Raw genomic sequence first — 25,112 nt, 5'->3', positions numbered from 1 at the left:
GCAGTGCTTTAAGTGGGATTAGAAATTGAGGGTGGCTCTCGTTAGGGGGTTTGGCCTAGGCATGGGTGTGCTTAGTCCATGCCCCCATCAAGAGCCCCCGTCGCCTAAGAGGTGGGGGCCGCTAAAAGAAGCAGAGCTGGGGAGCACTGGCATTATTACATTTAATGCGCACAGCCCCTCCCCGGCTAAGCGGAGCAAAGGTGTGACACCAGTATGCCACAGCTCACACCCAGCAGGCAGCCTTTTCATTCAAGGAGCCACATGCTGCAATGCTTTACCACAGGCTCCTTGAATGAAAGTGATGCCTGCTGCTGATGGCTCTGTACTCTGAAACAGGAGGAGGTCTGAACTGCCCAGCTCGCCTTTTGTTTCCGAGTAGATAGCCATTAGCCAGCGTGAGTAGCGCAGGGGCTTCATGCTGGGTGATGGCTATTTACTCAGAAACAAAAGGAGGCCTGGCAGTCCAGCCCTCCTCCTGTTTCAGAGTACAGAGCCACCAGGCAGCCCGCACTGGAAGGCTGCACCTGCTGCTTGCAGGTGACAGCACTTCGGTTTAGAAAAAAAGAAAAGGCAATTGCTTTTTTTCTAAACCATAGTGCTGACACCTGCAGGCAGCTTGTGTAACCGTGCAGCCGCTGCACGGGCGGCCTCAGGTGTCAGCATGGCTGGAGCTAGTCGGGGGTGAGCCCCCGGCAGGGCCCCGGCTCAGGAGCCTTTTCTGGAGACTGCCGGGGCTCGGCCCATGCTAGCCCCAGCCCACTTAAAGCTCTGCCTCTAAGTATCAAAGACTGATGATGCTCCTTGAAATGTCTTTTTTCCGGGAAGTCACTTCTGTCCGTGCAATCCATATACAAAGTAGAATGTTTGCATGTATTTTGCCCCAGAACGCCCGGACAGAGCTCTTATAGATGAGTTTCCTGCATCTGTAATGTTCCTGCAGTTTTATTTTTTTCGTTATGTGTCAAAATACCATCAGTTACTAATGTTACCAAAAACGTAGATTGGGGCAGGGTGGGTGGTGTGGGGGCTCGAATGAGACCGAATGCAATTGCACCCACTGCATTTAGGGGGAGGAGTAGCAGGACTTTGTTCATGGCTCACCCCCAACCCCACTCTTGAAATGCTGGCTACTCCGTGCTTCTCGGACTGTTATCCGCAATAAGCAAGTGCCCCCCCCCCATCCCAACTTTCATCTTAAAATGGGGCCTCACGGGAGGTGACACATTCTCAGCCCGCCCTGCTGGTAGGAAGGAGGTGTGAGGAGTTAAGCAGCAGCCAGGCCCCCTGCTGCCTTAACACTTCTCAGGGGTTTCAGGTGCCACCAGTGTTTAGGAAGTCATAGATAGCTGTGGAGCTGGAGAGATAAATAAGTCTTGCAATGGTGAGGTGCTCAGCAGTCTCTATGGTGCACTGTGTGGCAGGACATTCAAATGTTAGCCCAAAACGGGCTTTTCAATCAAGCCCATAGCCCAAAGTGCTTTGTGTACTGTTTGAAGCTGAACATTACTTGTACCATACTGAGAAAGAGACGCTTCAGAGAAATGGAGGCGCCTATCCTAACTTACAGCCTTGCTGTGTGCAGACAGCGCTCCTCCCCAGGGCTTTAATAAAAGATGAAGTCTTCACCTGGATCCAGGCCTGCGCGATTAGCCTACATATATGGCTTTTGCGCAGCAGGGCACACATCGTCTCTGTGGCGCAATCGGTTAGCGCGTTCGGCTGTTAACCGAAAGGTTGGTGGTTCAAGCCCACCCAGAGACGCAGTTTATTTTGGATTTTGGCAAACGTGAGCCAACTCCCGTTCAAAAAAAAAAAAACAACCAACGTGCAGGGTGCACTGCTTAATTCTGAAACCATATGTAAGGTGCTTCCTGTGCTGACATTTCCCTCAAGTCACACATCCATGGCCAGTCTGATTGTCTTTCAATACACGCTTACATGGCCCTATAGTTCTTGTATTCTGATGTGGGAATCTGGCATAGGCGTTTGTCTTGCAAAACCCACTTTCATGGCCCTATATTTCTGGTATTTTGAGGTGGGAATCTGGCATAGGCGTTTGTCTTTCAATACCCAGTTTCATGGCCCCATAGTTCTGGTATTCTGATGTGGGAATCTGGCATAGGCGTTGTCTTTCAATATCCACTTTCATGGCCCTATATTTCTGGTAGTCTGTTGTGGGAATCTGGCATAGGCGTTTGTCTTTCAATACCCAGTTTCATGGCCCAATAGTTCTTGTTTTCAGATGTGGGAATCTGGCATAGGCGTTTGTATTTCAATACCCTTTTTCATGGGCCGATAGTTTTGGTATTCTGATGTGGGAATTTGGCATAGGTGTTTGCCTTTCGATACCCGGTTTCATGGCCCTATAGTTAGTATTTTGATGTGGGAATCTGGCATAGGGGTTGATTTTCAATACCCAGTTTCATGGCCCTACAGTTCTTGTATTCTGATGTGGGAATCTGGCATAGGCGTTTGCCTTTCAATACCCGGTTTCATGGCCCTATAGTTCTTGTATTCTGATGTGGGAATCTGGCATAGGCGTTTTTCTTTCAATACCCGATTTCATGGCCCTATAGTTCTAGTATTCTGATGTGGGAATCTGGCAGAGGCGTTGCAGCACTAGTTTGGGAAGGACACATTTTGCTATTCCATTGCCCACCCTATATAGCAGCGCTGACAACAGAGGAGTCTCCCTTAACTTTTTTGGGGGTGTCCGGGAGGTCAGGAAGGGTCCCCATTATTATGAGGGATTAATGTTGAGCGCACCACATTGATGATGGCGGATGGCAGCGAACTGGTCACAATATGTGAACCCATTTGTATCGAGTGCAGTTAGTTATGATGTTTCTTTTAATGTTACAGCTCTTTAGAATGTATACATAATCACCACGCACGTAGAGGGATAAACTGCAAATGCAACATGAAAACAATCTACACAACGGGGTGCTTTGTAAAAAGGTAGTTGGGACTCTCTTGCAAAATGCATGTTGAGATTTAAACTGACTTTCTCAGGTTTGCAGATGTCAGACAAATGAGTAAATCATTCATTTTCATCTCCTTGGTTCGCTGCTGCACATGAATTTTAAGTAGCAGGGACAGTCTTGACGGAAAGAAATATTAGTCACCTAGTAAGAAAGTCAGCTCAGAAGCAGGACACGGTTTATGATTTAAGAGTCCTGCAAGGGAACAGATGTTATCTCGCTCATTGGATTGGTGTCGCTAGAGGGCGTTGGTTTTTTGTTCGGTGGTAATAAAAGTTAGGCCTGAGGCCAGGGTATCTGACAGTTAATTGTCTTTAAAGGTCATCAGTGGCTATATGTTCTGAAGTTGTGGTCGTATAAATTAGTAGGTCTTCAGAAGCGCCAGGAGTATGGGGTATGGGTTAGTTGAGATCCTGTTTATTCAGGCCTTCCTCTATTTGCTCAAATTTGTTGTGCGGACCATGTGCAACCACAATGAAAGTTAAAGGCTTTAGGCCAGTTATTGCTAGCAATTAATTATGTTTTCAAGACCAATGTTTAACCATGTACTGACGCCATGGACTCCTACGGACCAATCCTAAGAAGGTGTGCTCTGATTATGACATGAAGATGACTATCAAGATAAAACTGACCAAGGATAAGTGGAGAATTGGGAGAAGATGGGATTCCTTTTAAAAGATTTTGGTCCAATCATATTTTGGGGGTGGATTGTTATAGAACATCTGGGATTATTGTAATTGTTGCAAAAAGGATGTAAGATGCCAACTGATGTTGTATTGTTCAAACCTGGGTTAGTTTGGTCCTGCAACACCATCTAACCACTCCCTGAAACTGTGTACAATAAACTTGCTTTATGCACAACCGTGTGCTCACTTCTTAAGTGGTGGGACTGTTTCGGTGAATGTGATTAAAGGCCCATACGCACAGGGGGCTAGAGTATGGTTTTATAAAGATAATCTTGAGCCTAGCAACACCTCCAAGTGGGTACATAAGTGTTCATAAAATACCCCGGTACAATAACCCCTGCACCTGCAAGTTCCTGCGTGCCCACTATAAATTATGCCTTTGATTTGTGTACTCTGGCCTCCGTAGTGCTGGAAATACATATGCTGTCTCTCTGCTCCCAAGTGACCTGAGGAGAAAATTGAGGAACTAAAGTGATGCATAGCGATCACTGTTGATAAGTTACCTGTGCTGGGAATGAAAACAGGCACCAGTGGTCAAAGTGTATGAAAACAAGTAGTGGAACTATATTCCCTGCTGGCCTGCCCCGCTCCCCACAAACCACATGGCCACGTCCCCTTCCACACACAACACAAACCCCCAAACACATGCGCCTGCTGTTTAAGGGAACATTTAGTGCAGTGCAAGTTTCAACTGCTTCCTACACTTTAATTTTAAACCAAAACCATTCCGGAACGGGTTCTTTTTAAAATAAAACTATAGACACAGTAGAACCTGATTAAGAAAAGTAGAAGAGCACCGCTCCCGCTCCGTTAGACCACAGCACCTTCATGAGGTGGAGTCCAGGCACAGAATGCAATAATGTGTCAGTATCTCACCAGGAACTGGATGTATTGCCTGCAGGTTACATATAGATTGCTGTGGTAGGTGCATTAAACCACTAGGCGAGCTTATCAGGTTTCAAACCTTGGACTTGCAAGACACACATGCACACAAACACATGCTGCAAAAAACTGGACTTCCTCTGAGGCATCAGGTTGAATGTTGGTGCATTTCGCTTCCTTCATCTAGTATTACTTCCATTGGCCAATGGCAACCATTTTCCACCCCAATGTTGAGGATATTTAGTTTCACAAAGAGAGACTAATCATTGGGAGTGCGAGGCATGTAAAATCGGGCCCAGCATTAAGTCTTTGTCTTCACCCTGGGGCGTATATTGATATGGGCAGAGATGTCTCCTGCCACTTTACCCGGGGACGTCAGTTGGGGGTCGCAACCTCTGAGGTCTCCCTTGCAACATCTCTGTTCTCCCTTGCAACCTCTTGAAAAAAAGTTCTCTTTTTTGTTTTTTTGGGGGGGTTTTGTAATGCAAGCTCCTAGGCTGCGGCCAGCACCATGTAGCTCTTTAAATCTGGAGTGGCTGGCTTTCTTGTTCAGGGCCGTTAAAAAAAATAAGAAAAATAAGAACAGGAGTGCCAAAAGTCTAACACTTTCAGCACTGACCCTAAATAAGAAAGAATAGGAATACCAAATAATGTGTCTTTCTGGAATGCTATACAATCATTGCTAGACTTATTAAAGGTTTATTTCAGGCACACTTCAGGGGGTGAGTCACTGATTTAGTCTGTTCTTAAACGCCTCAACTCAACCTTTCATCTTTCTGAGGTCGATAAAAGAGTACCAACACATGTTGGTTGATATTGGGTGTATATTTTTACTATATAAAGAGCTTAAGCGTAAGTGCTACATAATAACACATCATTATCATTTGGTCATGGACTTCTGCTTGCATTCACAGTAATTTGGTAATATGGGCCTATACACTCTGATCTTAACAATACATATGGCGATCGATTCTTGTATGAAATGTACATCACATTATGTACATCACACTATAGTGATATTGTAACCATATTTTTTGTGGTGTACAATGCTATGTGATGCCACTTCCTGTTTCATCAACGGGTGAATGGTTGTGTTCCATCGCTTCCTGCGATATCACTTCAGGGTGGGGTCAAATGAAATCACTTCCTGTGATGTCATCAGGGGGTCAACGGTCGTGTGATGTCACTTCCGCTACCCCTGGCATTTTGGTGAAATGACGTCCCTTTGGGGTTGCTGCCTGTTAATGATTGTTTAAACACTCACTCTCTGCTCTCAAAGCTGTGAGATTTGTTGTGCTCTTGCTTACTCCCCATTCCAAGCCGCTTCTACCCCGCCGTACTGAGCATCGTTGCGCAGTCATGCCTCCTGCCTGCAGCATTTTCAGTTGAGTGGGTGACAGCCCTGTTATCCTTTGCCAGATACCTGCTCCATTTACAGGAATTCTAATCAATTGCCTTTGCACTCACACATTTGCCGGGCATAGTTATCATTTGCACAGGCAATCAATCAGTTGCCATTCTTTGGCAATGACTGCCCAGGTCCCATAGCATTTGCCAGGATCAGAAGCTTGGCACGGCTAAGTGGGGCAGGGATGCTGCTGATAGGATATCCCAGTAGGTCCTTGACCTATTCCAAACATTGAGACCTTGTAGAGGAAACCAAGAGGAAAGATTGGTACACAGCGATTTGTTTGATGGGGGGCCTGCAAAAAAGGGGGGATGCCCAGGGGGTGTCCAAAGTTTAAGTTACCCATGGCGGGCCAGAGGGGTGCTGTGCTGCGATGTTGGGCCCATCTCCTCCCCGCAGGGTGATCCGACTCCCACAATTCAGAAGCCAGAAGACTCCTGAGATGTCAGCACACTGCAAAGTTGGAGTGATGTTATCAATTTGGGACTGGAGGGAAATACCTGTGCTGCCACCACCGGCTAAGAAGAGGAGGACCACGGATAGACTGCCTTCTTGCAGCCCTTTTGCTACAGCACTAGGACATGTAGTCATTTCAGGAGCCAAAGAACTGTTTTTGGCATTAGCCAGAGGAAGTCTTTGCTTATATTGTGCTATTACTCAGAATTCCACATCGGCTTATTATTTTACAGATTTCATATTCGTCCAATGAGAGTTCTTCATTCATGAAGCTCCAATTTTAAAAGGAAACTTAAAAAAGGTGTGGCCAGTACCGCGACCTTGGCGTTATTAGCACCACGCTCTAACCAACTGAGCTAACCGGCCATTAATACTCAAGATCACAGCAACAGCTACTAGCAGCCACTGTCAACAGAACAATGTTCTTAGTACATTCCCATTCAGCCCTTAGCGCCTGCTGTCAGCACATCGGAAGGCAACTTGCAGCCCAGGAGACGCGCCTGACAAGATGGAGCAGGTGACATCTAGACCATTCTTTGGCATGCACTGGATAAGAGCATTTGCACAAGATGTCGTCTTTGGGCCAGTTACAACCACTTTTGGGAAGGCTTACTGCTGCCACGGACTGCTGCCATTATAGACTCCACGCTCGAGGCTACATTATGAGGGGCAGCTGTCCTGGCCAAGCCTCAATGCCTAATGACTATAGAGTTGCTCCATATATAATACGAGTGCAATTTAGGTATTTTGCACCACAAAGTTATTTGCCACTTGACTTACTTATGGCAACCTATTCTAAAGTCAGTTCCAAGGTGACTCTAAGCAGTGCTTTAAGTGGGATTAGAAATTGAGGGTGGCTCTCGTTAGGGGGTTTGGCCTAGGCATGGGTGTGCTTAGTCCATGCCCCCATCAAGAGCCCCCGTCGCCTAAGAGGTGGGGGCCGCTAAAAGAAGCAGAGCTGGGGAGCACTGGCATTATTACATTTAATGCGCACAGCCCCTCCCCGGCTAAGCGGAGCAAAGGTGTGACACCAGTATGCCACAGCTCACACCCAGCAGGCAGCCTTTTCATTCAAGGAGCCACATGCTGCAATGCTTTACCACAGGCTCCTTGAATGAAAGTGATGCCTGCTGCTGATGGCTCTGTACTCTGAAACAGGAGGAGGTCTGAACTGCCCAGCTCGCCTTTTGTTTCCGAGTAGATAGCAATTAGCCAGCGTGAGTAGCGCAGGGGCTTCATGCTGGGTGATGGCTATTTACTCAGAAACAAAAGGAGGCCTGGCAGTCCAGCCCTCCTCCTGTTTCAGAGTACAGAGCCACCAGGCAGCCCGCACTGGAAGGCTGCACCTGCTGCTTGCAGGTGACAGCACTTCGGTTTAGAAAAAAAGAAAAGGCAATTGCTTTTTTTCTAAACCATAGTGCTGACACCTGCAGGCAGCTTGTGTAACCGTGCAGCCGCTGCACGGGCGGCCTCAGGTGTCAGCATGGCTGGAGCTAGTCGGGGGTGAGCCCCCGGCAGGGCCCCGGCTCAGGAGCCTTTTCTGGAGACTGCCGGGGCTCGGCCCATGCTAGCCCCAGCCCACTTAAAGCTCTGCCTCTAAGTATCAAAGACTGATGATGCTCCTTGAAATGTCTTTTTTCCGGGAAGTCACTTCTGTCCGTGCAATCCATATACAAAGTAGAATGTTTGCATGTATTTTGCCCCAGAACGCCAGGACAGAGCTCTTATAGATGAGTTTCCTGCATCTGTAATGTTCCTGCAGTTTTATTTTTTTCGTTATGTGTCAAAATACCATCAGTTACTAATGTTACCAAAAAAGTAGATTGGGGCAGGGTGGGTGGTGTGGGGGCTCGAATGAGACCGAATGCAATTGCACCCACTGCATTTAGGGGGAGGAGTAGCAGGACTTTGTTCATGGCTCACCCCCAACCCCACTCTTGAAATGCTGGCTACTCCGTGCTTCTCGGACTGTTATCCGCAATAAGCAAGTGCCCCCCCCCCATCCCAACTTTCATCTTAAAATGGGGCCTCACGGGAGGTGACACATTCTCAGCCCGCCCTGCTGGTAGGAAGGAGGTGTGAGGAGTTAAGCAGCAGCCAGGCCCCCTGCTGCCTTAACACTTCTCAGGGGTTTCAGGTGCCACCAGTGTTTAGGAAGTCATAGATAGCTGTGGAGCTGGAGAGATAAATAAGTCTTGCAATGGTGAGGTGCTCAGCAGTCTCTATGGTGCACTGTGTGGCAGGACATTCAAATGTTAGCCCAAAACGGGCTTTTCAATCAAGCCCATAGCCCAAAGTGCTTTGTGTACTGTTTGAAGCTGAACATTACTTGTACCATACTGAGAAAGAGACGCTTCAGAGAAATGGAGGCGCCTATCCTAACTTACAGCCTTGCTGTGTGCAGACAGCGCTCCTCCCCAGGGCTTTAATAAAAGATGAAGTCTTCACCTGGATCCAGGCCTGCGCGATTAGCCTACATATATGGCTTTTGCGCAGCAGGGCACACATCGTCTCTGTGGCGCAATCGGTTAGCGCGTTCGGCTGTTAACCGAAAGGTTGGTGGTTCAAGCCCACCCAGGGACGCAGTTTATTTTGGATTTTGGCAAACGTGAGCCAACTCCCGTTCAAAAAAAAAAAAACAACCAACGTGCAGGGTGCACTGCTTAATTCTGAAACCATATGTAAGGTGCTTCCTGTGCTGACATTTCCCTCAAGTCACACATCCATGGCCAGTCTGATTGTCTTTCAATACACGCTTACATGGCCCTATAGTTCTTGTATTCTGATGTCGGAATCTGGCATAGGCGTTTGTCTTTCAAAACCCACTTTCATGGCCCTATATTTCTGGTATTCTGATGTGGGAATCTGGCATAGGCGTTTGTCTTTCAATACCCAGTTTCATGGCCCCATAGTTCTGGTATTCTGATGTGGGAATCTGGCATAGGCGTTGTCTTTCAATATCCACTTTCATGGCCCTATATTTCTGGTAGTCTGTTGTGGGAATCTGGCATAGGCGTTTGTCTTTCAATACCCAGTTTCATGGCCCAATAGTTCTTGTTTTCCGATGTGGGAATCTGGCATAGGCGTTTGTATTTCAATACCCTTTTTCATGGGCCGATAGTTTTGGTATTCTGATGTGGGAATCTGGCATAGGTGTTTGCCTTTCGATACCCGGTTTCATGGCCCTATAGTTGGTATTTTGATGTGGGAATCTGGCATAGCCGTTGATTTTCAATACCCAGTTTCATGGCCCTACAGTTCTTGTATTCTGATGTGGGAATCTGGCATAGGCGTTTGCCTTTCAATACCCGGTTTCATGGCCCTATAGTTCTTGTATTCTGATGTGGGAATCTGGCATAGGCGTTTTTCTTTCAATACCCGATTTCATGGCCCTATAGTTCTAGTATTCTGATGTGGGAATCTGGCAGAGGCGTTGCAGCACTAGTTTGGGAAGGACACATTTTGCTATTCCATTGCCCACCCTATATAGCAGCGCTGACAACAGAGGAGTCTCCCTTAACTTTTTTGGGGGTGTCCGGGAGGTCAGGAAGGGTCCCCATTATTATGAGGGATTAATGTTGAGCGCACCACATTGATGATGGCGGATGGCAGCGAACTGGTCACAATATGTGAACCCATTTGTATCGAGTGCAGTTAGTTATGATGTTTCTTTTAATGTTACAGCTCTTTAGAATGTATACATAATCACCACGCACGTAGAGGGATAAACTGCAAATGCAACATGAAAACAATCTACACAACGGGGTGCTTTGTAAAAAGGTAGTTGGGACTCTCTTGCAAAATGCATGTTGAGATTTAAACTGACTTTCTCAGGTTTGCAGATGACAGACAAATGAGTAAATCATTCATTTTCATCTCCTTGGTTCGCTGCTGCACATGAATTTTAAGTAGCAGGGACAGTCTTGACGGAAAGAAATATTAGTCACCTAGTAAGAAAGTCAGCTCAGAAGCAGGACACGGTTTATGATTTAAGAGTCCTGCAAGGGAACAGATGTTATCTCGCTCATTGGATTGGTGTCGCTAGAGGGCGTTGGTTTTTTGTTCGGTGGTAATAAAAGTTAGGCCTGAGGCCAGGGTATCTGACAGTTAATTGTCTTTAAAGGTCATCAGTGGCTATATGTTCTGAAGTTGTGGTCGTATAAATTAGTAGGTCTTCAGAAGCGCCAGGAGTATGGGGTATGGGTTAGTTGAGATCCTGTTTATTCAGGCCTTCCTCTATTTGCTCAAATTTGTTGTGCGGACCATGTGCAACCACAATGAAAGTTAAAGGCTTTAGGCCAGTTATTGCTAGCAATTAATTATGTTTTCAAGACCAATGTTTAACCATGTACTGACGCCATGGACTCCTACGGACCAATCCTAAGAAGGTGTGCTCTGATTATGACATGAAGATGACTATCAAGATAAAACTGACCAAGGATAAGTGGAGAATTGGGAGAAGATGGGATTCCTTTTAAAAGATTTTGGTCCAATCATATTTTGGGGGTGGATTGTTATAGAACATCTGGGATTATTGTAATTGTTGCAAAAAGGATGTAAGATGCCAACTGATGTTGTATTGTTCAAACCTGGGTTAGTTTGGTCCTGCAACACCATCTAACCACTCCCTGAAACTGTGCACAATAAACTTGCTTTATGCATAACCGTGTGCTCACTTCTTAAGTGGTGGGACTGTTTCGGTTAATGTGATTAAAGGCCCATACGCACAGGGGGCTAGAGTATGGTTTTATAAAGCTAATCTTGAGCCTAGCAACACCTCCAAGTGGGTACATAAGTGTTCATAAAATACCCCGGTACAATAACCCCTGCACCTGCAAGTTCCTGCGTGCCCACTATAAATTATGCCTTTGATTTGTGTACTCTGGCCTCCGTAGTGCTGGAAATACATATGCTGTCTCTCTGCTCCCAAGTGACCTGAGGAGAAAATTGAGGAACTAAAGTGATGCATAGGGATCACTGTTGATAAGTTACCTGTGCTGGGAATGAAAACAGGCACCAGTGGTCAAAGTGTATGAAAACAAGTAGCGGAACTATATTCCCTGCTGGCCTGCCCCGCTCCCCACAAACCACATGGCCACGTCCCCTTCCACACACAACACAAACCCCCAAACACATGCGCCTGCTGTTTAAGGGAACATTTAGTGCAGTGCAAGTTTCAACTGCTTCCTACACTTTTATTTTAAACCAAAACCATTCCGGAACGGGTTCTTTTTAAAATAAAACTATAGACACAGTAGAACCTGATTAAGAAAAGTAGAAGAGCACCGCTCCCGCTCCGTTAGACCACAGCACCTTCATGAGGTGGAGTCCAGGCACAGAATGCAATAATGTGTCAGTATCTCACCAGGAACTGGATGTATTGCCTGCAGGTTACATATAGATTGCTGTTGTAGGTGCATTAAACCACTAGGCGAGCTTATCAGGTTTCAAACCTTGGACTTGCAAGACACACATGCACACAAACACATGCTGCAAAAAACTGGACTTCCTCTGAGGCATCAGGTTGAATGTTGGTGCATTTCGCTTCCTTCATCTAGTATTACTTCCATTGGCCAATGGCAACCATTTTCCACCCCAATGTTGAGGGTATTTAGTTTCACAAAGAGAGACTAATCATTGGGAGTGCGAGGCATGTAAAATCGGGCCCAGCATTAAGTCTTTGTCTTCACCCTGGGGCGTATATTGATATGGGCAGAGATGTCTCCTGCCACTTTACCCGGGGACGTCAGTTGGGGGTCGCAACCTCTGAGGTCTCCCTTGCGACATCTCTGTTCTCCCTTGCAACCTCTTGAAAAAAAGTTCTCTTTTTTGTTTTTTTGGGGGGGTTTTGTAATGCAAGCTCCTAGGCTGCGGCCAGCACCATGTAGCTCTTTAAATCTGGAGTGGCTGGCTTTCTTGTTCAGGGCCGTTAAAAAAAATAAGAAAAATAACAACAGGAGTGCCAAAGGTCTAACACTTTCAGCACTGACCCTAAATAAGAAAGAATAGGAATACCAAATAATGTGTCTTTCTGGAATGCTATACAATCATTGCTAGACTTATTAAAGGTTTATTTCAGGCACACTTCAGGGGGTGAGTCACTGATTTAGTCTGTTCTTAAACGCCTCAACTCAACCTTTCATCTTTCTGAGGTCGATAAAAGAGTACCAACACATGTTGGGTGATATTGGGTGTATATTTTTACTATATAAAGAGCTTAAGCGTAAGTGCTACATAATAACACATCATTATCATTTGGTCATGGACTTCTGCTTGCATTCACAGTAATTTGGTAATATGGGCCTATACACTCTGATCTTAACAATACATATGGCGATCGATTCTTGTATGAAATGTACATCACATTATGTACATCACACTATAGTGATATTGTACCCATATTTTTTGTGGTGTACAATGCTATGTGATGCCACTTCCTGTTTCATCAACGGGTGAATGGTTGTGTTCCATCGCTTCCTGCGATATCACTTCAGGGTGGGGTCAAATGAAATCACTTCCTGTGATGTCATCAGGGGGTCAACGGTCGTGTGATGTCACTTCCGCTACCCCTGGCATTTTGGTGAAATGACGTCCCTTTGGGGTTGCTGCCTGTTAATGATTGTTTAAACACTCACTCTCTGCTCTCAAAGCTGTGAGATTTGTTGTGCTCTTGCTTACTCCCCATTCCAAGCCGCTTCTACCCCGCCGTACTGAGCATCGTTGCGCAGTCATGCCTCCTGCCTGCAGCATTTTCAGTTGAGTGGGTGACAGCCCTGTTATCCTTTGCCAGATACCTGCTCCATTTACAGGAATTCTAATCAATTGCCTTTGCACTCACACATTTGCCGGGCATAGTTATCATTTGCACAGGCAATCAATCAGTTGCCATTCTTTGGCAATGACTGCCCAGGTCCCATAGCATTTGCCAGGATCAGAAGCTGGGCACGGCTAAGTGGGGCAGGGATGCTGCTGATAGGATATCCCAGTAGGTCCTTGACCTATTCCAAACATTGAGACCTTGTAGAGGAAACCAAGAGGAAAGATTGGTACACAGCGATTTGTTTGATGGGGGGCCTGCAAAAAAGGGGGGATGCCCAGGGGGTGTCCAAAGTTTAAGTTACCCAAGGCGGGCCAGAGGGGTGCTGTGCTGCGATGTTGGGCCCATCTCCTCCCCGCAGGGTGATCCGACTCCCACAATTCAGAAGCCAGAAGACTCCTGAGATGTCAGCACACTGCAAAGTTGGAGTGATGTTATCAATTTGGGACTGGAGGGAAATACCTGTGCTGCCACCACCGGCTAAGAAGAGGAGGACCACGGATAGACTGCCTTCTTGCAGCCCTTTTGCTACAGCACTAGGACATGTAGTCATTTCAGGAGCCAAAGAACTGTTTTTGGCATTAGCCAGAGGAAGTCTTTGCTTATATTGTGCTATTACTCAGAATTCCACATCGGCTTATTATTTAACAGATTTCATATTCGTCCAATGAGAGTTCTTCATTCATGAAGCTCCAATTTTAAAAGGAAACTTAAAAAAGGTGTGGCCAGTACGGGGATCGAACCCGCGACCTTGGCGTTATTGGCACCACGCTCTAACCAACTGAGCTAACCGGCCATTAATACTCAAGATCACAGCAACAGCTACTAGCAGCCACTGTCAACAGAACAATGTTCTTAGTACATTCCCATTCATCCCTTAGCGCCTGCTGTCAGCACATCGGAAGGCAACTTGCAGCCCAGGAGACGCGCCTGACAAGATGGAGCAGGTGACATCTAGACCATTCTTTGGCATGCACTGGATAAGAGCATTTGCACAAGATGTCGTCTTTGGGCCAGTTACAACCACTTTTGGGAAGGCTTACTGCTGCCACGGACTGCTGCCATTATAGACTCCACGCTCGAGGCTACATTATGAGGGGCAGCTGTCCTGGCCAAGCCTCAATGCCTAATGACTATAGAGTTGCTCCATATATAATACGAGTGCAATTTAGGTATTTTGCACCACAAAGTTATTTGCCACTTGACTTACTTATGGCAACCTATTCTAAAGTCAGTTCCAAGGTGACTCTAAGCAGTGCTTTAAGTGGGATTAGAAATTGAGGGTGGCTCTCGTTAGGGGGTTTGGCCTAGGCATGGGTGTGCTTAGTCCATGCCCCCATCAAGAGCCCCCGTCGCCTAAGAGGTGGGGGCCGCTAAAAGAAGCAGAGCTGGGGAGCACTGGCATTATTACATTTAATGCGCACAGCCCCTCCCCGGCTAAGCGGAGCAAAGGTGTGACACCAGTATGCCACAGCTCACACCCAGCAGGCAGCCTTTTCATTCAAGGAGCCACATGCTGCAATGCTTTACCACAGGCTCCTTGAATGAAAGTGATGCCTGCTGCTGATGGCTCTGTACTCTGAAACAGGAGGAGGTCTGAACTGCCCAGCTCGCCTTTTGTTTCCGAGTAGATAGCCATTAGCCAGCGTGAGTAGCGCAGGGGCTTCATGCTGGGTGATGGCTATTTACTCAGAAACAAAAGGAGGCCTGGCAGTCCAGCCCTCCTCCTGTTTCAGAGTACAGAGCCACCAGGCAGCCCGCACTGGAAGGCTGCACCTGCTGCTTGCAGGTGACAGCACTTTGGTTTAGAAAAAAAGAAAAGGCAATTGCTTTTTTTCTAAACCATAGTGCTGACACCTGCAGGCAGCTTGTGTAACCGTGCAGCCGCTGCACGGGCGGCCTCAGGTGTCAGCATGGCTGGAGCTAGTCGGGGGTGAGCCCCCGGCAGGGCCCCGGCTCAGGAGCCTTTTCTGGAGACTGCCGGGGCTCGGCCCATGCTAGCCCCAGCCCACTTAAAGCTCTGCCTCTAAGTATCAAAGACTGATGATGCTCCTTGAAATGTCTTTTTTCCGGGAAGTCACTTCTGTCCGTGCAATCCATATGCAAAGTAGAATGTTTGCATGTATTTTGCCCCAGAACGCCCGGACAGAGCTCTTATAGATGAGTTTCCTGCATCTGTAATGTTCCTGCAGTTTTATTTTTTTCGTTATGTGTCAAAATACCATCAGTTACTAATGTTACCAAAAAAGTAGATTGGGGCAGGATGGGTGGTGTGGGGGCTCGAATGAGACCGAATGCAATTGCACCCACTGCATTTAGGGGGAGGAGTAGCAGGACTTTGTTCATGGCTCACCCCCAACCCCACTCTTGAAATGCTGGCTACTCCGTGCTTCTCGGACTGTTATCCGCAATAAGCAAGTGCCCCCCCCCCCCCATCCCAACTTTCATCTTAAAATGGGGCCTCACGGGAGGTGACACATTCTCAGCCCGCCCTGCTGGTAGGAAGGAGGTGTGAGGAGTTAAGCAGCAGCCAGGCCCCCTGCTGCCTTAACACTTCTCAGGGGTTTCAGGTGCCACCAGTGTTTAGGAAGTCATAGATAGCTGTGGAGCTGGAGAGATAAATAAGTCTTGCAATGGTGAGGTGCTCAGCAGTCTCTATGGTGCACTGTGTGGCAGGACATTCAAATGTTAGCCCAAAACGGGCTTTTCAATCAAGCCCATAGCCCAAAGTGCTTTGTGTACTGTTTGAAGCTGAACATTACTTGTACCATACTGAGAAAGAGACGCTTCAGAGAAATGGAGGCGCCTATCCTAACTTACAGCCTTGCTGTGTGCAGACAGCGCTCCTCCCCAGGGCTTTAATAAAAGATGAAGTCTTCACCTGGATCCAGGCCTGCGCGATTAGCCTACATATATGGCTTTTGCGCAGCAGGGCACACATCATCTCTGTGGCGCAATCGGTTAGCGCGTTCGGCTGTTAACCGAAAGGTTGGTGGTTCAAGCCCACCCAGGGACGCAGTTTATTTTGGATTTTGGCAAACGTGAGCCAACTCCCGTTCAAAAAAAAAAAAACAACCAACGTGCAGGGTGCACTGCTTAATTCTGAAACCATATGTAAGGTGCTTCCTGTGCTGACATTTCCCTCAAGTCACACATCCATGGCCAGTCTGATTGTCTTTCAATACACGCTTACATGGCCCTATAGTTCTTGTATTCTGATGTGGGAATCTGGCATAGGCGTTTGTCTTTCAAAACCCACTTTCATGGCCCTATATTTCTGGTATTCTGATGTGGGAATCTGGCATAGGCGTTTGTCTTTCAATACCCAGTTTCATGGCCCCATAGTTCTGGTATTCTGATGTGGGAATCTGGCATAGGCGTTGTCTTTCAATATCCACTTTCATGGCCCTATATTTCTGGTAGTCTGTTGTGGGAATCTGGCATAGGCGTTTGTCTTTCAATACCCAGTTTCATGGCCCAATAGTTCTTGTTTTCCGATGTGGGAATCTGGCATAGGCGTTTGTATTTCAATACCCTTTTTCATGGGCCGATAGTTTTGGTATTCTGATGTGGGAATTTGGCATAGGTGTTTGCCTTTCGATACCCGGTTTCATGGCCCTATAGTTAGTATTTTGATGTGGGAATCTGGCATAGGGGTTGATTTTCAATACCCAGTTTCATGGCCCTACAGTTCTTGTATTCTGATGTGGGAATCTGGCATAGGCGTTTGCCTTTCAATACCCGGTTTCATGGCCCTATAGTTCTTGTATTCTGATGTGGGAATCTGGCATAGGCGTTTTTCTTTCAATACCCGATTTCATGGCCCTATAGTTCTAGTATTCTGATGTGGGAATCTGGCAGAGGCGTTGCAGCACTAGTTTGGGAAGGACACATTTTGCTATTCCATTGCCCACCCTATATAGCAGCGCTGACAACAGAGGAGTCTCCCTTAACTTTTTTGGGGGTGTCCGGGAGGTCAGGAAGGGTCCCCATTATTATGAGGGATTAATGTTGAGCGCACCACATTGATGATGGCGGATGGCAGCGAACTGGTCACAATATGTGAACCCATTTGTATCGAGTGCAGTTAGTTATGATGTTTCTTTTAATGTTACAGCTCTTTAGAATGTATACATAATCACCACGCACGTAGAGGGATAAACTGCAAATGCAACATGAAAACAATCTACACAACGGGGTGCTTTGTAAAAAGGTAGTTGGGACTCTCTTGCAAAATGCATGTTGAGATTTAAACTGACTTTCTCAGGTTTGCAGATGTCAGACAAATGAGTAAATCATTCATTTTCATCTCCTTGGTTCGCTGCTGCACATGAATTTTAAGTAGCAGGGACAGTCTTGACGGAAAGAAATATTAGTCACCTAGTAAGAAAGTCAGCTCAGAAGCAGGACACGGTTTATGATTTAAGAGTCCTGCAAGGGAACAGATGTTATCTCGCTCATTGGATTGGTGTCGCTAGAGGGCGTTGGTTTTTTGTTCGGTGGTAATAAAAGTTAGGCCTGAGGCCAGGGTATCTGACAGTTAATTGTCTTTAAAGGTCATCAGTGGCTATATGTTCTGAAGTTGTGGTCGTATAAATTAGTAGGTCTTCAGAAGCGCCAGGAGTATGGGGTATGGGTTAGTTGAGATCCTGTTTATTCAGGCCTTCCTCTATTTGCTCAAATTTGTTGTGCGGACCATGTGCAACCACAATGAAAGTTAAAGGCTTTAGGCCAGTTATTGCTAGCAATTAATTATGTTTTCAAGACCAATGTTTAACCATGTACTGACGCCATGGACTCCTACGGACCAATCCTAAGAAGGTGTGCTCTGATTATGACATGAAGATGACTATCAAGATAAAACTGACCAAGGATAAGTGGAGAATTGGGAGAAGATGGGATTCCTTTTAAAAGATTTTGGTCCAATCATATTTTGGGGGTGGATTGTTATAGAACATCTGGGATTATTGTAATTGTTGCAAAAAGGATGTAAGATGCCAACTGATGTTGTATTGTTCAAACCTGGGTTAGTTTGGTCCTGCAACACCATCTAACCACTCCCTGAAACTGTGTACAATAAACTTGCTTTATGCACAACCGTGTGCTCACTTCTTAAGTGGTGGGACTGTTTCGGTTAATGTGATTAAAGGCCCATACGCACAGGGGGCTAGAGTATGGTTTTATAAAGCTAATCTTGAGCCTAGCAACACCTCCAAGTGGGTACATAAGTGTTCATAAAATACCCCGGTACAATAACCCCTGCACCTGCAAGTTCCTGCGTGCCCACTATAAATTATGCCTTTGATTTGTGTACTCTGGCCTCCGTAGTGCTGGAAATACATATGCTGTCTCTCTGCTCCCAAGTGACCTGAGGAGAAAATTGAGGAACTAAAGTGATGCATAGGGATCACTGTTGATAAGTTACCTGTGCTGGGAATGAAAACAGGCACCAGTGGTCAAAGTGTATGAAAACAAGTAGTGGAACTATATTCCCTGCTGGCCTGCCCCGCTCCCCACAAACCACATGGCCACGTCCCCTTCCACACACAACACAAACCCCCAAACACATGCGCCTGCTGTTTAAGGGAACATTTAGTGCAGTGCAAGTTTCAACTGCTTCCTACACTTTAATTTTAAACCAAAACCATTCCGGAACGGGTTCTTTTTAAAATAAAACTATAGACACAGTAGAACCTGATTAAGAAAAGTAGAAGAGCACCGCTCCCGCTCCGTTAGACCACAGCACCTTCATGAGGTGGAGTCCAGGCACAGAATGCAATAATGTGTCAGTATCTCACCAGGAACTGGATGTATTGCCTGCAGGTTACATATAGATTGCTGTGGTAGGTGCATTAAACCACTAGGCGAGCTTATCAGGTTTCAAACCTTGGACTTGCAAGACACACATGCACACAAACACATGCTGCAAAAAACTGGACTTCCTCTGAGGCATCAGGTTGAATGTTGGTGCATTTCGCTTCCTTCATCTAGTATTACTTCCATTGGCCAATGGCAACCATTTTCCACCCCAATGTTGAGGATATTTAGTTTCACAAAGAGAGACTAATCATTGGGAGTGCGAGGCATGTAAAATCGGGCCCAGCATTAAGTCTTTGTCTTCACCCTGGGGCGTATATTGATATGGGCAGAGATGTCTCCTGCCACTTTACCCGGGGACGTCAGTTGGGGGTCGCAACCTCTGAGGTCTCCCTTGCAACATCTCTGTTCTCCCTTGCAACCTCTTGAAAAAAAGTTCTCTTTTTTGTTTTTTTGGGGGGGTTTTGTAATGCAAGCTCTTAGGCTGCGGCCAGCACCATGTAGCTCTTTAAATCTGGAGTGGCTGGCTTTCTTGTTCAGGGCCGTTAAAAAAAATAAGAAAAATAAGAACAGGAGTGCCAAAAGTCTAACACTTTCAGCACTGACCCTAAATAAGAAAGAATAGGAATACCAAATAATGTGTCTTTCTGGAATGCTATACAATCATTGCTAGACTTATTAAAGGTTTATTTCAGGCACACTTCAGGGGGTGAGTCACTGATTTAGTCTGTTCTTAAACGCCTCAACTCAACCTTTCATCTTTCTGAGGTCGATAAAAGAGTACCAACACATGTTGGTTGATATTGGGTGTATATTTTTACTATATAAAGAGCTTAAGCGTAAGTGCTACATAATAACACATCATTATCATTTGGTCATGGACTTCTGCTTGCATTCACAGTAATTTGGTAATATGGGCCTATACACTCTGATCTTAACAATACATATGGCGATCGATTCTTGTATGAAATGTACATCACATTATGTACATCACACTATAGTGATATTGTAACCATATTTTTTGTGGTGTACAATGCTATGTGATGCCACTTCCTGTTTCATCAACGGGTGAATGGTTGTGTTCCATCGCTTCCTGCGATATCACTTCAGGGTGGGGTCAAATGAAATCACTTCCTGTGATGTCATCAGGGGGTCAACGGTCGTGTGATGTCACTTCCGCTACCCCTGGCATTTTGGTGAAATGACGTCCCTTTGGGGTTGCTGCCTGTTAATGATTGTTTAAACACTCACTCTCTGCTCTCAAAGCTGTGAGATTTGTTGTGCTCTTGCTTACTCCCCATTCCAAGCCGCTTCTACCCCGCCGTACTGAGCATCGTTGCGCAGTCATGCCTCCTGCCTGCAGCATTTTCAGTTGAGTGGGTGACAGCCCTGTTATCCTTTGCCAGATACCTGCTCCATTTACAGGAATTCTAATCAATTGCCTTTGCACTCACACATTTGCCGGGCATAGTTATCATTTGCACAGGCAATCAATCAGTTGCCATTCTTTGGCAATGACTGCCCAGGTCCCATAGCATTTGCCAGGATCAGAAGCTTGGCACGGCTAAGTGGGGCAGGGATGCTGCTGATAGGATATCCCAGTAGGTCCTTGACCTATTCCAAACATTGAGACCTTGTAGAGGAAACCAAGAGGAAAGATTGGTACACAGCGATTTGTTTGATGGGGGGCCTGCAAAAAAGGGGGGATGCCCAGGGGGTGTCCAAAGTTTAAGTTACCCATGGCGGGCCAGAGGGGTGCTGTGCTGCGATGTTGGGCCCATCTCCTCCCCGCAGGGTGATCCGACTCCCACAATTCAGAAGCCAGAAGACTCCTGAGATGTCAGCACACTGCAAAGTTGGAGTGATGTTATCAATTTGGGACTGGAGGGAAATACCTGTGCTGCCACCACCGGCTAAGAAGAGGAGGACCACGGATAGACTGCCTTCTTGCAGCCCTTTTGCTACAGCACTAGGACATGTAGTCATTTCAGGAGCCAAAGAACTGTTTTTGGCATTAGCCAGAGGAAGTCTTTGCTTATATTGTGCTATTACTCAGAATTCCACATCGGCTTATTATTTTACAGATTTCATATTCGTCCAATGAGAGTTCTTCATTCATGAAGCTCCAATTTTAAAAGGAAACTTAAAAAAGGTGTGGCCAGTACCGCGACCTTGGCGTTATTAGCACCACGCTCTAACCAACTGAGCTAACCGGCCATTAATACTCAAGATCACAGCAACAGCTACTAGCAGCCACTGTCAACAGAACAATGTTCTTAGTACATTCCCATTCAGCCCTTAGCGCCTGCTGTCAGCACATCGGAAGGCAACTTGCAGCCCAGGAGACGCGCCTGACAAGATGGAGCAGGTGACATCTAGACCATTCTTTGGCATGCACTGGATAAGAGCATTTGCACAAGATGTCGTCTTTGGGCCAGTTACAACCACTTTTGGGAAGGCTTACTGCTGCCACGGACTGCTGCCATTATAGACTCCACGCTCGAGGCTACATTATGAGGGGCAGCTGTCCTGGCCAAGCCTCAATGCCTAATGACTATAGAGTTGCTCCATATATAATACGAGTGCAATTTAGGTATTTTGCACCACAAAGTTATTTGCCACTTGACTTACTTATGGCAACCTATTCTAAAGTCAGTTCCAAGGTGACTCTAAGCAGTGCTTTAAGTGGGATTAGAAATTGAGGGTGGCTCTCGTTAGGGGGTTTGGCCTAGGCATGGGTGTGCTTAGTCCATGCCCCCATCAAGAGCCCCCGTCGCCTAAGAGGTGGGGGCCGCTAAAAGAAGCAGAGCTGGGGAGCACTGGCATTATTACATTTAATGCGCACAGCCCCTCCCCGGCTAAGCGGAGCAAAGGTGTGACACCAGTATGCCACAGCTCACACCCAGCAGGCAGCCTTTTCATTCAAGGAGCCACATGCTGCAATGCTTTACCACAGGCTCCTTGAATGAAAGTGATGCCTGCTGCTGATGGCTCTGTACTCTGAAACAGGAGGAGGTCTGAACTGCCCAGCTCGCCTTTTGTTTCCGAGTAGATAGCAATTAGCCAGCGTGAGTAGCGCAGGGGCTTCATGCTGGGTGATGGCTATTTACTCAGAAACAAAAGGAGGCCTGGCAGTCCAGCCCTCCTCCTGTTTCAGAGTACAGAGCCACCAGGCAGCCCGCACTGGAAGGCTGCACCTGCTGCTTGCAGGTGACAGCACTTCGGTTTAGAAAAAAAGAAAAGGCAATTGCTTTTTTTCTAAACCATAGTGCTGACACCTGCAGGCAGCTTGTGTAACCGTGCAGCCGCTGCACGGGCGGCCTCAGGTGTCAGCATGGCTGGAGCTAGTCGGGGGTGAGCCCCCGGCAGGGCCCCGGCTCAGGAGCCTTTTCTGGAGACTGCCGGGGCTCGGCCCATGCTAGCCCCAGCCCACTTAAAGCTCTGCCTCTAAGTATCAAAGACTGATGATGCTCCTTGAAATGTCTTTTTTCCGGGAAGTCACTTCTGTCCGTGCAATCCATATACAAAGTAGAATGTTTGCATGTATTTTGCCCCAGAACGCCAGGACAGAGCTCTTATAGATGAGTTTCCTGCATCTGTAATGTTCCTGCAGTTTTATTTTTTTCGTTATGTGTCAAAATACCATCAGTTACTAATGTTACCAAAAAAGTAGATTGGGGCAGAGTGGGTAGTGTGGGGGCTCGAATGAGACCGAATGCAATTGCACCCACTGCATTTAGGGGGAGGAGTAGCAGGACTTTGTTCATGGCTCACCCCCAACCCCACTCTTGAAATGCTGGCTACTCCGTGCTTCTCGGACTGTTAGCCACAATAAGCAAGTGCCCCCCCCCCATCCCAACTTTCATCTTAAAATGGGGCCTCACGGGAGGTGACACATTCTCAGCCCGCCCTGCTGGTAGGAAGGAGGTGTGAGGAGTTAAGCAGCAGCCAGGCCCCCTGCTGCCTTAACACTTCTCAGGGGTTTCAGGTGCCACCAGTGTTTAGGAAGTCATAGATAGCTGTGGAGCTGGAGAGATAAATAAGTCTTGCAATGGTGAGGTGCTCAGCAGTCTCTATGGTGCACTGTGTGGCAGGACATTCAAATGTTAGCCCAAAACGGGCTTTTCAATCAAGCCCATAGCCCAAAGTGCTTTGTGTACTGTTTGAAGCTGAACATTACTTGTACCATACTGAGAAAGAGACGCTTCAGAGAAATGGAGGCGCCTATCCTAACTTACAGCCTTGCTGTGTGCAGACAGCGCTCCTCCCCAGGGCTTTAATAAAAGATGAAGTCTTCACCTGGATCCAGGCCTGCGCGATTAGCCTACATATATGGCTTTTGCGCAGCAGGGCACACATCGTCTCTGTGGCGCAATCGGTTAGCGCGTTCGGCTGTTAACCGAAAGGTTGGTGGTTCAAGCCCATCCAGGGACGCAGTTTATTTTGGATTTTGGCAAACGTGAGCCAACTCCCGTTCAAAAAAAAAAAAACAACCAACGTGCAGGGTGCACTGCTTAATTCTGAAACCATATGTAAGGTGCTTCCTGTGCTGACATTTCCCTCAAGTCACACATCCATGGCCAGTCTGATTGTCTTTCAATACACGCTTACATGGCCCTATAGTTCTTGTATTCTGATGTGGGAATCTGGCATAGGCGTTTGTCTTTCAAAACCCACTTTCATGGCCCTATATTTCTGGTATTCTGATGTGGGAATCTGGCATAGGCGTTTGTCTTTCAATACCCAGTTTCATGGCCCCATAGTTCTGGTATTCTGATGTGGGAATCTGGCATAGGCGTTGTCTTTCAATATCCACTTTCATGGCCCTATATTTCTGGTAGTCTGTTGTGGGAATCTGGCATAGGCGTTTGTCTTTCAATACCCAGTTTCATGGCCCAATAGTTCTTGTTTTCCGATGTGGGAATCTGGCATAGGCGTTTGTATTTCAATACCCTTTTTCATGGGCCGATAGTTTTGGTATTCTGATGTGGGAATCTGGCATAGGTGTTTGCCTTTCGATACCCGGTTTCATGGCCCTATAGTTGGTATTTTGATGTGGGAATCTGGCATAGCCGTTGATTTTCAATACCCAGTTTCATGGCCCTACAGTTCTTGTATTCTGATGTGGGAATCTGGCATAGGCGTTTGCCTTTCAATACCCGGTTTCATGGCCCTATAGTTCTTGTATTCTGATGTGGGAATCTGGCATAGGCGTTTTTCTTTCAATACCCGATTTCATGGCCCTATAGTTCTAGTATTCTGATGTGGGAATCTGGCAGAGGCGTTGCAGCACTAGTTTGGGAAGGACACATTTTGCTATTCCATTGCCCACCCTATATAGCAGCGCTGACAACAGAGGAGTCTCCCTTAACTTTTTTGGGGGTGTCCGGGAGGTCAGGAAGGGTCCCCATTATTATGAGGGATTAATGTTGAGCGCACCACATTGATGATGGCGGATGGCAGCGAACTGGTCACAATATGTGAACCCATTTGTATCGAGTGCAGTTAGTTATGATGTTTCTTTTAATGTTACAGCTCTTTAGAATGTATACATAATCACCACGCACGTAGAGGGATAAACTGCAAATGCAACATGAAAACAATCTACACAACGGGGTGCTTTGTAAAAAGGTAGTTGGGACTCTCTTGCAAAATGCATGTTGAGATTTAAACTGACTTTCTCAGGTTTGCAGATGACAGACAAATGAGTAAATCATTCATTTTCATCTCCTTGGTTCGCTGCTGCACATGAATTTTAAGTAGCAGGGACAGTCTTGACGGAAAGAAATATTAGTCACCTAGTAAGAAAGTCAGCTCAGAAGCAGGACACGGTTTATGATTTAAGAGTCCTGCAAGGGAACAGATGTTATCTCGCTCATTGGATTGGTGTCGCTAGAGGGCGTTGGTTTTTTGTTCGGTGGTAATAAAAGTTAGGCCTGAGGCCAGGGTATCTGACAGTTAATTGTCTTTAAAGGTCATCAGTGGCTATATGTTCTGAAGTTGTGGTCGTATAAATTAGTAGGTCTTCAGAAGCGCCAGGAGTATGGGGTATGGGTTAGTTGAGA

At 46.5% G+C, this 25,112-nt stretch overlaps 5 non-coding genes across 5 annotated transcripts; 4 read left to right on the top strand and 1 right to left on the bottom strand.

The window, feature by feature from the left end:
* Positions 1–1,687: 1,687 nt before the first annotated feature.
* On the top strand, positions 1,688–1,761 carry TRNAN-GUU (transfer RNA asparagine (anticodon GUU)). Its single transcript has one exon. It is a non-coding gene; the product is annotated as a tRNA-Asn (tRNA).
* Positions 1,762–8,922: 7,161 nt separating this feature from the next.
* Positions 8,923–8,996, top strand: TRNAN-GUU (transfer RNA asparagine (anticodon GUU)). The gene has a single exon. It is a non-coding gene; the product is annotated as a tRNA-Asn (tRNA).
* A 4,956-nt stretch (positions 8,997–13,952) lies between these two features.
* TRNAI-AAU (transfer RNA isoleucine (anticodon AAU)) lies at positions 13,953–14,026 on the bottom strand. Its single transcript has one exon. It is a non-coding gene; the product is annotated as a tRNA-Ile (tRNA).
* A 2,146-nt stretch (positions 14,027–16,172) lies between these two features.
* TRNAN-GUU (transfer RNA asparagine (anticodon GUU)) lies at positions 16,173–16,246 on the top strand. Its single transcript has one exon. It is a non-coding gene; the product is annotated as a tRNA-Asn (tRNA).
* A 7,161-nt stretch (positions 16,247–23,407) lies between these two features.
* TRNAN-GUU (transfer RNA asparagine (anticodon GUU)) lies at positions 23,408–23,481 on the top strand. Its single transcript has one exon. It is a non-coding gene; the product is annotated as a tRNA-Asn (tRNA).
* The last annotated feature ends 1,631 nt before the right edge of the window (positions 23,482–25,112 follow it).

The sequence above is a fragment of the Ambystoma mexicanum genome, chromosome 1p (genome assembly GCF_040938575.1).
Source record: "Ambystoma mexicanum isolate Mex_15411 chromosome 1p, UKY_AmexF1_1, whole genome shotgun sequence".
NCBI classification, from domain to species: domain Eukaryota; kingdom Metazoa; phylum Chordata; class Amphibia; order Caudata; family Ambystomatidae; genus Ambystoma; species Ambystoma mexicanum.
Note: the sequence above shows the minus strand (reverse complement) of the source record. Positions and strands in the feature narration are given on the sequence as shown.